Source organism: Musca vetustissima, unplaced genomic scaffold (genome assembly GCF_032173495.1).
Source record: "Musca vetustissima isolate MV318-11 ecotype Yass unplaced genomic scaffold, APGP_CSIRO_Mvet_v1 utg566, whole genome shotgun sequence".
NCBI lineage: Eukaryota > Metazoa > Arthropoda > Insecta > Diptera > Muscidae > Musca > Musca vetustissima.
Genome location: NW_026884077.1, coordinates 229,950 through 243,439, shown reverse-complemented (window position 1 = coordinate 243,439; position 13,490 = coordinate 229,950).

The window sequence follows — 13,490 nt, the reverse complement described above, 5'->3', positions numbered from 1 at the left end:
ATCATGCCCGCCATCAAAAATAATTACTTTTCTTTAATTACAAAAAACAACAAAGCAATAACAAAAATTTTTTGTAAATCATTTTTCTTCTTTTTAAAATCTTCAAATATATATTAAAAAAATTACAAACCTTAACAAGCATTGGTATTGATTTACCAGTCCATTGAAAATCTTGAAAAATTAAAATCGAGAATGGGTGGGGTTCCCTTAATTAATTAAGCATAATACAGCCTAAATCATTCTAAGGTTATATTAGCAAACATTTCACAACTGAATGTAGCATGGTTGAATTTGCTGAAGATACTCGTACTTCGGGAAGGTCCTAATAAAATCTTAAAAGAATATGGTTAATGAAGTCTCAAATTCATTGTTAAATACATGGCTTACTAAAAATTTATCAACCACGAATGTAACACATATTTCTTTTCGGCTGGAATTAATATTTTCAAACACAAAAAAATCGTCTAATTGTTTAGCTGTGTGTGTCTGCACCCGTGTGTGTGTGAGTGCCTGTGTTTATTTTCCATTCGAATTGAATTCACTTTTGTGCTGATGTCAATAATCAGCCAGGCATAATTCCATTTGATTCAGTCCATTATTTGAATGGATGTGGCAACGATTTACCATTTCCCTCTCTCGCTGTGTTTGTGTGTGTGTCTGTATTTGTTAGCCGAATTGCACAAAACTAATCACATCAAATCGTCTAAAGTGGTTTTGCAATATTTTATGAATGTGTTTTAGTCTTTGTATATTGATTTGTGTGTTGTGTTGTATAGTGGTCGGTCGATGATGGTGGCGATGTTCATTTATTTTGGCATATTTGGCATATCGAATCGTTTATGTGTGTGTCCATGTGATTTGCAAGTGTTTGTTCGTTTATATGTGTTTATAACACATTTTGGATTTGTTTATAAAATTTAGCTTAGCTTGTAAGTGGCGAATGGTTGGAGGTGGTTGCGTAGGAGGAGAAGGCTGTTATTGTGTATTTGTACAAATGATGAATTTATGGGATTATAATCAAAATGGCCAATATGTATGAATGAACGAATGGATGGAGTTTCATGAACATGCGTGTGAATATCAATAAATATTGTGGTGGATAAACAGAATTAAAAAAGGCCTCAGAGAGAAGGGCCATTAATTTTATACAAAATCAGGGTATAAGTACTACTAAGTACTAATCATACGTTACCTAAAGAAGTTTATTTTACATTTAGGTGCGCTTAACTTCATGGTGTTATGTGGCGTATGAGTATTGCCAATATTTCTACGACATAAAGGTATAACGAAATACGAAGATATAAATATTTCCAAAAATTATACAATTTCTAACCTACAGAAATTTAATATAATTTTAATTAGTGACAAATTATATATAGAGAATAATAAAAGGCCACAGAGAGAAGGGCCATTAATTTTATAGAAAATCAAGCGTGTAAGTACTGAGAACAATCATACGCCACCTAAAGAAGTTTACTTTGCATTTAGGTTCGCCCAACTTCCAGGTATTATGTGGCATATGAGTATTGTCAATATGTATACGACATAAAGCCCTAAAGATATACGAAGGTATAACACGTATAAATACGTGATGATAAGCTCAGTGGAACTATTTTTTTATGATGAAAATTATGTTCAAGGTGTGTCATTTATTAGAAAGCATTTAAGAGATAAATCTATTAGAACTACCATCAGTTCTGTGAGTAGATGTTGACGTTTATAGAAATGTTCAATCAACTGCTCATATTAGCTTGAAGGCGTATTTTCGACTACCAAAAGATGCCGTTGTGTACATAGATGAAGCCCTAAACCCTGATTTCCGAAAAGCCTGGCGGTAAACAGCAATTCATCCTCTCTTAAAAATATGTGCAGCTCTGATGTTTTTTGTGGAGGGAAGTTTTCAAAAGTCCCATAGCAATGACTTCAAACTTGGCATGGCTCAACCGACTTTGTTTTTGGTCGGTGGTTTTAGCCGAAGTTATCCGGCTATTAGAGGAAAAACTGTGTAAAATTTTGATTGTATCCAAATTAACGGAGGAGGAAAAAAGGAAGAATACTATTCTTTTTTCTAAAACTAAGTTCCAGGGCCCAAAGGAAGATGTTCGCCACTTTCCGCCATTCATTTGGAATGCGTGTTGGTGGGCCATAACAGTTAAGGTCTTCTGAAATGGCCTTCCACACATCATCGATAGTGGCTTTGGTTTGACCAAAAGTCCGCACGCCGCGTGCTACATTTGGGTGAGTCCATCCGGGCAATAAGGACCTCAATTTATTCTTTTGTAGTAATATTAACCATTATGGGAAGCCCACAAAGTCCAGTTAATTAGTGACAAATTTAGAAACATTCCGTGACGTATAAGTGTTGCCAATGTTAATTCGGCATAGTGGTGAAACTTCACATATACATGTCGTATTAGTATTGTCATCAATCATACGCCTCGTACCCTTTACAATTTATTACAAAAAGTGCATGGAATAAAAAGGCCTCTTATTCAAAATCCCTTGGATTCAGCTGCTTACCAAAATATTCCGCAACATGTTTATCCACTCATTGCTCAAACCCTTGTGATGTATCCATTGCGCAAAATATTTACATCTGTGACTATTTAACTGATATTGCTACGAATTAAGCGGAAATTGTATTACGGCTCTAAAGGAAATTAATAAGAAAATAAATCACATAAAATCGCCATAAATGACACACAGCTTAAATACTGGCAGATATTTTAAGCAGAGAGATTTGAGATGATGCAAGAGAATGGGAATATATGTGAAATTTGAAAAGAACATATTTTTTGGAAATATTTATAAGTTCGTTGGGGGAAGATGGGAATTTGGACGGTAATAGAACATGGAGGTAAATAAAAAAGAAAGTCGATGGCTTTGAAGACATCTTGAACAAATATTTTTTTTTTTTTTTTTTTTTTTTGAAAGCCTTTTCATAAAATCCACACCTATAGAAAAATATTTTCATAAAATCCACGCCTATAGAAAAATATTTTCATAAAATCCACGCCTATAGAAAAATATTTTCATAAAATCCACGCCTATATCTGGTCTGGAAAAATATTTCTAAAAATTCCACGTTAATATTTGGTCTGGAAACATATTTTTTAAAAATTCTACGCCATCTTCCTGGCCTTAAAGAAATATTTTTTAAAAATTCTTCGCCATCTGCCTGGTCTTAAAATATATTTTTAAAAAATCTACGCCTTCTTCCTGGACTTATGCCCGGCCTTAAAAATATTCTTTAAAAAATCTACGGCTTCTGTCTGTCTTTATAAATTATTCAAAATAAATCTTCGTTCCGACGGCTGTTACACCACATATCAAGTTAATTATAAAACTTCAAAACCTCAAACCCCTTTCCAGCGCGGTTTCTAAATTAAAAACTTCTGAAATTTCCACACACACACAAAAGCAACTCCACTTAATCTAAAAAAAATGTATAGTTTTCAAACAACATTTAACGCCAATTCTCGATGAAAAGGATTTTAACTTTCCCTAGTCTTTTTGACTTCTATTAAAAAAAAATACAAACAACTACAACAACAAAAACCAATAACAGTTTGTGCAACCCTTTTCAAAACTGGGTGATGACAGGCAAAGCTAATTTTTTGTTCTCTGACACCATAATGCACAAACAAATTCAAATTTCCATTCAACAAAAAGAAATCCATAATATCTCTTCTTGTCCTACCGACACAAATTCGGAAATTTATTCATTATTTCAGCAAATTTTTTATGTATGTATTAGACAAAATGCTTAATTAACTAAAGAATAACTAATTAGTTTTCTCTTATCAGGACGTAGACATTAAATGCCATAAACAACAACAACAACAGCAACAACAAAAAATACCAATTCTTTCGTTCATTCTATCTCCTTGCAAATGGAGATGATGATTAGCATTGTCTGGAGGACGGCAGGGTGGTGGTAACAAATGTTATGTTAAATTATAGCATAACTTCTAGGCTGGCCTAAGATGTCTGTCTGTCTGTTTGCATTGCTAGGTTTAGTACAGGTTGGAAGGATGGATAATAGCAAACAACCTTAAATGTGTTGCTGTATTTGTAATTATGCATAAATTTTGATAAACAAACAATCCGAACAAAAACAAAAAGAAAAGCAAAAAACAAATTTCCAAAATATTTTCTGTTTACTTTTTAGATAAAGCTATTGTGTATGTCAGGAGAGAAGAACAAAAACGTAATCATCTTGAAAATTGATTGTTCGCCAGCAAATCAAAGAGGCCAGCAGCAGCAGAGCTGGCAGGAGGAACTGAAATTAATTCAATTCCCTAATTTCACTGCAATTGTTTACTCGCTCTCTCTCTCTATTTTTATGAATAACAACGAATACTAATGAAGTCCAACAATGCCAGAAAAATATTGGATAGACCTTGAAAGTTAGCACTTCTTACCCTTCCTTATCATAGTCTAAGAGCCTAAAAGTGTGCCATGAATTTTTGTTGTTAAGTTGATTTTAATAATTTAGTATGAATTATGGCCGAACTTAAACAATGACCGAAATTGCTTTATTATTACAATTCAGGGTGGGAAGAGGTTAACTATCCATCCAATATGAATAGGCCGGTGAAATTATACAGAAAAATCGGAACAGATTTTAGAAAGAAAGGAAAAATGGGATACCTTTGAAAACCTCTAGAAAATTATTTTTCAAATCCACGCCAATCGAAGACCTTTAGATTTTTTTTCAAATCCACGCCTATTAAAGTCCTCTAGATTTTTTTTCAAATCCACGCCTATTAAAGTCCTCTAGATTTTCTTTTTTAAATCCACGCCTATTGAAGAGCTCTAGAATTTTTTTAAATCCACGCCTCTTGAAGACTTATAGAAAATAATTTTTATAACATCCACGCCTATTAAAAACCTCTAGAAAATAATTTTTATAAAATCCACGCCTATTGAAAACCTCTAGAAAATAATTTTTATAAAATCCACGACTATTGACGATCTCTAGACTAGAAAACTATTTTTATAAAATCCACGCCTATTGAAGACCTCTAGACTAGAAAACTATTTTTATAAAATCCACGCCTATTGGAGACCTCAAGACTATTTTTTAATATCCACTCCTTTTGAAGCGTGGATTTTATAAAAATTATAAAAAAAACTAGAAAACTATTTTTATAAAAAATTTATAAAATCTAGAAAAATACTTTTATGAAATCCACGCCTATTGAAGGTCTCTAGAAAAATACTATTTTTATAAAATCCACGCCTAGGTCTCCAGAAAAGACCTCTCGAAAAATACTTTTTTATAAAATCCACGCCTATTGAAGGTCTCTGAAAAAGACCTCTCGAAAAATACTTTTTTATAAAATCCACGCCTATTGAAGGTCTCTAGAAAAGACCTCTCGAAAAATACTTTTTTTTAAATCCACGCCTATTGAAGGTTTCTAGAAAAGACCTCTCGAAAAATACTTTTTATAAAATCCACGCCTATTGAAGGTCTCTAGAAAAGACCTCTAGAAAAATATTTTTTATAAAATCCACGACTATTGAAGGTCTCCAGAAAAGACCTCTCGAAAAATACATTTTATAAAATCCACGCCTATTGAAGGTCTCTAGAAAAGACCTCTCGAAAAATACTTTTTATAAAATCCACGCCTATTGAAGGTCTCTAGAAAAGACCTCTCGAAAAATACTTTTTATAAAATCCACGACTATTGAAGGTCTCTAGAAAAATACTTTTATAAAATCCACGCCTATTGAAGGTCTCTGGAAAAGACCTCTAGAAAAATACTTTTGTAAAATCCACCCCTATTGAAGGTATCTAGAAAAATACTTTTTATAAAATCCACGCCTATTGAAGGTCTCTAGAAAAGACCTCTAGAAAAATACTTTTTTCCCAATCGGACAAATATTGGCAGTTTGGTGCATCATTCACAAAAATCGGACGAAACTATATACGGGAGCTATATCTACGTCGGAACCGATTTTAACAAAACTTGGTAGACATCAGTGTGCACCTAATTCAGCATTCTGTGCAGAATTTTGTCGCAATCGGAAAAATATTGGGTGTTTGGTGCATCATTCACATAAAATGGAACAGAGTATATATGGGAGCTATATCTAAATCTGAACCAATTTCAACAAAACTTCGCATACATTAGTCTGGACCTAATCCTTAAAAATATTTTTAAAAAATCTACGCCTTCTGCCTGGCTTAAAAAATATTTTTAAAAAATCTACGCCTTCTGCCTGGCTTAAAAAATATTTTTAAAAAATCTACGGCTTAAAAACATTTTTAAAAAATCTACGCTTTCTGCTTGGCTTACAAATTATTTTTAAAAAATCTACTTTTAAAATATATACGCTTAGTGCTGGTATATATAAAAATATTTAAAAATAGTTTAATCACCTCTCTCTCACACATTCTCCCCCGTGCACTGCAACTCCTGCTGTATCATTCAAACCTCTTACATACTTAATTAAATTAATTACCAATCATTTCCAACTACAATATAATGACATTAGCTTTAGATCATTAAAAATAATCAGTTATCAAATACAAAAATAACAACAACAACATATCCACACTAGCCTAACCAATTCCAGGATTAAATAAAACCGAAAACAAAAAAATACCAACAAGTAATCATTTCTCAATTGGATTAATCTCTCTGTATGTGTGTGTGCGAACTAGAAAGTGAACTTTTAATTACATTCATGTTGTGTTAGCAGCCTGTAATTACGCAGTACTTTCAAAATGTTTGTCCAGTTTAATTAAAACATTCATTAGTTCTGAAACTACAAGAACACCTGAAAATTACATCCGAAACAAACAAAATATGTCTTAAAAATAAATCAATATTATTGAGTGTGCGGGGGTGTTGATGCATTTGAGGGGGGAGAGAGAAGACGAGGATGAACATAACAACTTAATTCATAATTAAATGTAAATACCAAAAATAATGTAAATATTAGAACATGCTGTCTTAAAGTTAAAAACGAATCAGAGATTAAATATTTCGAATAACTTTAAAATGAAGATATTTTGGGGTATAGCATGCGGGATGTAAATTGAAACTAAGGGTAAACTAATTATACAATTATCCATCTATATGTATAAATTAAAGTATAACTCGTAAAAATCCCCTACAGTGCTTTGAAGACACTAATTCGCATAAAAAATAATTCAACGTATAAGTGACGTCAACACTCATACGACCCATACTCCTATGTTGCATGCTGGCCTTAAAAAATCTACGCCTTCTGCCTGGCTTAAAAAAATATTTTAAAATACCTACGCCTTCCTCCTGGCCATAAAAAATCTACGCTTTCCTCCTGGCCATAAAAAATCTACGCCTTCCCCTGGCCATAAAAAATCTACGCCTTCCCCCTGGCCTTAAAAAATATTTTTAAAAACTCCATGCCTTGTATAGGCCCTTAAAAAATATTTTTTATAAATCTGTTCTTGACATTTTTTTAAAAAAATCCCTGTCTTGTGTTGGGTCGATGTTTCTATATTCTTTTCATATATAAAATTCAAATATGTCCACATATAACCTTGAAATCTCTATGCACTTGCCATTTACCATTTAATTTCAATTTCTTTTCGCAAACCATACCTGCATATTCACATATATGTATGTTTATCTGATAGATAGACAATAACCAGCAACAACAAAATCATCATTTGAAATCCTAACCAAATTGACTTGATTTTCGAATTTCTGTGGAGGCAATAACGGCAAAAAGGAAATTAATTAAGTGAACACAAATTGAAAATAACATGGGAATCGAAACAAGTGTTTGCCTTGATTAACACCTGAATACATGAAGGAATTGTTAAACATAGACCATACACTACGAACAATCATGACGATGATCATAATACCAATTACACACACACACACTCAAACATATTCATTCACACACATATATCATAATCATTATCACCAACAACAACTTTGAAATGGAGCACTAAAATGCATTACTCAACAACAGAATACCGAATATCCAGCATCAGGGCATCATTATTGTCATCAACAACATTTTGTGAGAATGTGTGTGTTAGGGTATCTGTGTATATCTCTGTGTATTTGTGCAAATTTATTGTTATAACAGCAGCAATTAACAATAAATCCTATTGGCAAACAATAGAAAACGGCATACAATTTTACAATGAGATTAAATTTAAACAATGGCAAAACTGTCGTCCTTGTGCTGTAAACTGGTCCCAAAAGTCATAGCAGCTGCAGCAGCAATAGAATTACAATAATTTTTGGTATAATATCTCGGCTCTCATCCACATTCACTCTATCTGTGTGTGTGTCTTTCTCCCTTGGGGGGAGAATTCTTTACTTTGAATATTATATTCAACAACACACAACAATATTGTTATAAATCTTATATATGGGCCTGGGATTTCGGCAGGATGATGGGTAGTATCATCAGTCAGTTTGTTAGTTAGCCAGGTTCGTATCTCTACCACAAAAATGGTGTTAAAGGTGTCTGCTTCGACACCTTGTATAAGGAGATTTAATGTCTACCTTCATAAACCCTTAAAATGAGAATTTGAAGACATCTGGCAGACATTAATGCGACTCTTTAACAACTTAATTTCCGTAGAATTTAGAAAAGACAGTGGGAAATGTTTATAACTATGAAAATAAGGAACAATTTTGTGAACAGTGGTCTCAAAGGGATTTGTAATTGTTTGGTAATTAAAATAATATACCAGGTGGCGTATTAATGTTGACAACACGTATACGCCTACAATACTTTAAACAAAAATCTCAGTTTTCAAGGCATTCCTTTAATTAATCATCAGAAATAGATATTTCTTATACTCAAGATCTGTACGTGTCTCTACTCCATAGAGTGATCGAATCAGGGTTCTAATAGAATTCAATATAACCTCAAATCATAAATCATTTATTGTTAATTACCTTCTTAAGCTACCGATCAGATTAATCAATAAGGACTTGTTTTATGTTGAATTTTCACATACAATTTTATAGAGACCCCTTTGATTAGCTTTATATTCCAATTAAATATTTGAAATAGATTTTTTATACCAACAATATGTGGGGTTTCTTATTCTATAGAGCACTAGAATGATTTGGCTTTGAAAATATTACTCATACACATGAATTGAAGGGCTTTCAATATACAAGACTAAATAATCTTTCCATAAAATAATCCAAACTTCTGTGGAACAGAAAGTGCTATTACTTTGTTAAAACCCACAAGGCCTTCTTTTACTAAGGGTCAAAGGCTTATGCCGATTCTATAAAAGATCAGAAGTACTTCTGCAAAAGTATTACGATATATAAAATTATAAAATGTCTAGGTCAGAAGGTCTTTATATGTAGAAGCGTAGTATGTTATCTTCTCATGTACGACAGCAGAAAATTTTCTATTTTCTGGAACAAAAAGTCACGTTTTTCAGAAGAAGACATCTTCTCCTTTTGAAGACTTCAGGGGATCTTGATGTCAAAGGCTTCTATCGCTTCTAATATAGACCGGGAAAATGCTCTTCCCAAATAGCACAAGGACCTGTATAGTCATGAAATTGATATGACAGCGTGGAGGTTCCAGTTTTATGTTTCTTGTTGGGCTTTTCTGGTCAGATAATTTTTTATGAAAATAAAACGATTTTTATTCCATATTTCGCTCGACGTTTCGTTGACTTTTTTCCAACATTTTCAAGAGCTGATTTTATTAATCTATTGACAAAATAAAAATGAAGATGTAATTTTTTTATTACATTTTAAATATTGCACTTATTTTTAACATACTTTAATTATTTGTCATTTTTCTATTATTTACGTAGATTAAAAAACGGGACTCCACCAACATTTATATAATAAAAATAAATAATAAATAAATAAATCACATTTAAAAATTAGGTATATCACAGAACTGGTGTTAACTAATTGCAATAGAATACTGAAGCTTGGTATTGTCTTTGTCTTCCTTTGTGTTTATTGATCTGGCAATTCTTTGTTGTATTCGTAGACTTTCTAATGTGTATCGTTTGTTTTCATTTTTAGCTTTGTCTAATATTTTGACGTTCTTAAAGTCAGCTGTGTGGCCAGTCTCTTTTATATGCTGTGAGAGTGCTGTTTTTTCTGTTCCTTTATTTATGTCGTTTTGATGTTCACTTACTCTCACGCTTAGCATACGTTTTGTTGTACCCACATACACTTTACCGCATTTTTCATCTTCGCTGCCTTTGCATGTTATTTCGTATACAACATTGTTTTGTTTTTGTTTCTCTTCTTTTAGTTTCGTTATTGGTTTTGTTATTGAAAATACATGAATCTCATACCTGATTTTTGTGCAGAACCTAAGAGGAAGGTTTCAAGATTTTTTTCCAGATAAAAAAACGAAATTTTGTTTTTTTCTATTGTAGATGAGCCTCTGTTAATGATCTTGAGGATATTTTCTAGAATAGGCCACGAATATTTCGAGATTTTTCTCCTGCAGAATTCTGCGTAAACTGTTTTAGAAGACCAAAAGGTTAACAAGTCTATATTCGGAGGTCTTCTAATTCAGAAATCATGTAAGTGGTTTTCTCATGTAGATGGTAAAGATGAGTTTTTTCTATATGATGGTCCACAAGGTATTCTATTTTCAAGAATAAATCACTTTATTTTCCCAAAGAGCCGAAGGAGTGATTTTTGTTCTATCGAATTTGATCGAAATGTTGTGTGGTGTGTCAAAAGGGCGTATGAGTGACGACAACACATATACCACCCACAGTCTCAGATCTAAACAAACAATATAATTTATTGAAGATCAGAAATTTATGTTCTATCGAAGACTTGTAGGTAATTTTCTATAAAAATACAATAGACTATATTTCAATTTATACAGACCAGAAATTATAGATATGAAGACGACGGCATAGGATACTTACCAGAAAATATTTGTTATAATTGATGGAATTCAAAAACAATTTTTTTATTGAGGCCCAGAAGTCTAACTTCGACAAATTGAAAATATTGTTTTCGATGTAATGGCCGTATGAATGACGACAACACGTATACCACCCATAGTCCCAGATCTAAAAATTTATTAAAGACAAGAATCTCATTTTCATTCGAAGACCTGAAGGTAATGTTGTCAATGAGGTTTTGTTCTATAATGGACCACATTCTATACTATACAGACTAGAAATTATGGATACGGAGAAGACTGTATTGAATACTTATAAAGCAATTATTAATAACAAAAATAACAGAAGGCCTTCTTATATAGGAATTCAAACATAATTTTTTTATTGAGAACAAGAAATTAACTTCAATCAAATTTTAAATGTTGTGTTTTTGATCAAAGGGACGTATGAGTGACGACAACACGTATGCAACACATAGACCCACGTCTAAGGGAAACACGTAATTTATTGAGAAACAGAATTTTATCTTCTTCTTTATCGAAGGTAAATTGCTATATAAAGGGCATTTCCGCGTAATGGCCATGAGGTTATTTTCCATAATAGACCACTTTCTATTCTATAAAGACCAACCACTATGGATATGGATGTGAATTAAATCCTTATAAAGAGTGCTTTAAAAACTATTTCTTTATTAAGAACCTGAAGCCTAACATCGGTAAAAATTAAATAAAATGTTTTTTATGATTGGGCGTATTAATCTTGACAATACGTATACCACCCATAGTCCCAAAACAACTTAATTTATTGAATACCAGAATTTTATTTTCTATAGAAGACATGTATATCATATAAGGAGCCCTTCACTGATCATGAGCTTCTTTTATTTCATATTCAATTTTATTCAGTCTAGCAAATATGGATATGAAGAAGGCTGGAATAAATTGTTCGCAAGAAAAAATCTAAAATAATAACTGAAGTTATTTTTTTACTAATTAAAAAAAAAAAAAATTATTTAAGACCAGAAGTCGAGTCTGTGGCGTATGAATGATGACAATACTCATACGACACTGAAGTAATATTTCTAATATTTTTTACATACATCTTATGGTATTAGGAAACCACACACTTTAAACTGATTTATTTATTTATTTTTATTTTTTTGCAATTAACCACTGTCTTGTGACATTTCCCAACATACTGTATTTTGTGTAGATTTCTATTTGTGTTTAATTGTGTTGGTCCTTGGAAATTCAACTCCCCACACAATTTTCATTGTAACAAGGAAATTATTGTAGTTGCAAAATGATGACAGTTGAAATAAACTCTAACTAAATTTTACACAATTGCGCACCCCCATACACAGAGATGGAGATAGAATTGTATGTAATAACTTTATGTGGATATCATACATTACAATATTACTATTATAATAGCTGTGCCAATATTGTATTATATTATAAGTGTTTACAATGTCTCCAAGGATATTTGACATAAATACCACATATGGGAAAGGAAGAGCTGTTTCGTTGCAAAAGGATACTAAAAATTGGGGACAAAATATTCCATAGAGACATTTTTGTGGGGGATAGCAAAAAGGGAAATATAGTTGCAGCGGTCGGAGTTAGTTATTCAATGGAATCCTACATTTTATATTTGAACATTAATGAGTGACTTAAGCAATGAAACCATACCCCATAATAAATATGAAAAATAATGAAAGAGAAATATATTGTTTTAAATATTATTTTGAGTTAATTTCAGTTTATGAATGTCATCTCAATTGTTGTTCTTTCTATTTTTTTAGTACTTTGGGTATTGTGACTATAGAGGTCATGTGATTCTCAATCATCAACTGATTTTTTCTCAAATAACTGAAGTCGAAGTGCGGTAAGTTTTCTCATAATTTCCAAATTTTAAATATAAACACTATTTTTCATACTAAATCCCTTTGGTTTCATCTAGGGTGCTGCGGTTGGTATGAGTGTTGTCAGTAGTCATACGCAACAGTATCCATACAGCAAAATCTCTATTAATCTAGTTATACTAGCCTTTCCTTTTCATTTTTAAATGCATTTTTTTTAATTTTTCTGCAATGAATTTTTAAACCCTTGCATTAAATTTGTATTCTTAGGCATATCCCTTCAAATATATTCAAATTAGATTTAATCTAGGTCTTAGCCATATCCCCTTCAAATTTATTCAAATTTGATTTAATCTAGGTCACAACATATTAATTGTATCAAACCTTGTGGTTGATAATAAATTAAATTTAGTTTTATGTTTGCATAAAACAATCAATAAATCCTTTCATGCACTACACCCCCCGCATTTTCCGCCCTTCTGACCACTCATACGATTAGTACTATTCAAACTTATATCTATACATTTTATTTGTCTTACTTTTTGGGTAACCATATCAGGATATTGTCTATTGTAGATCTTTTGTTTACTCATTTTTTGTTGTTGTTATTGCTTCAATTCAAATAAAATTTCATTAAAATTGTTTACTCGTTTTTTTGTGTGTGTAAAATTTAGATTGTGGCCAAAAATATATTAGTTTGGTGCTCAGGAACAAACAAAACATATGCATACACATAGATATTATGACCACATT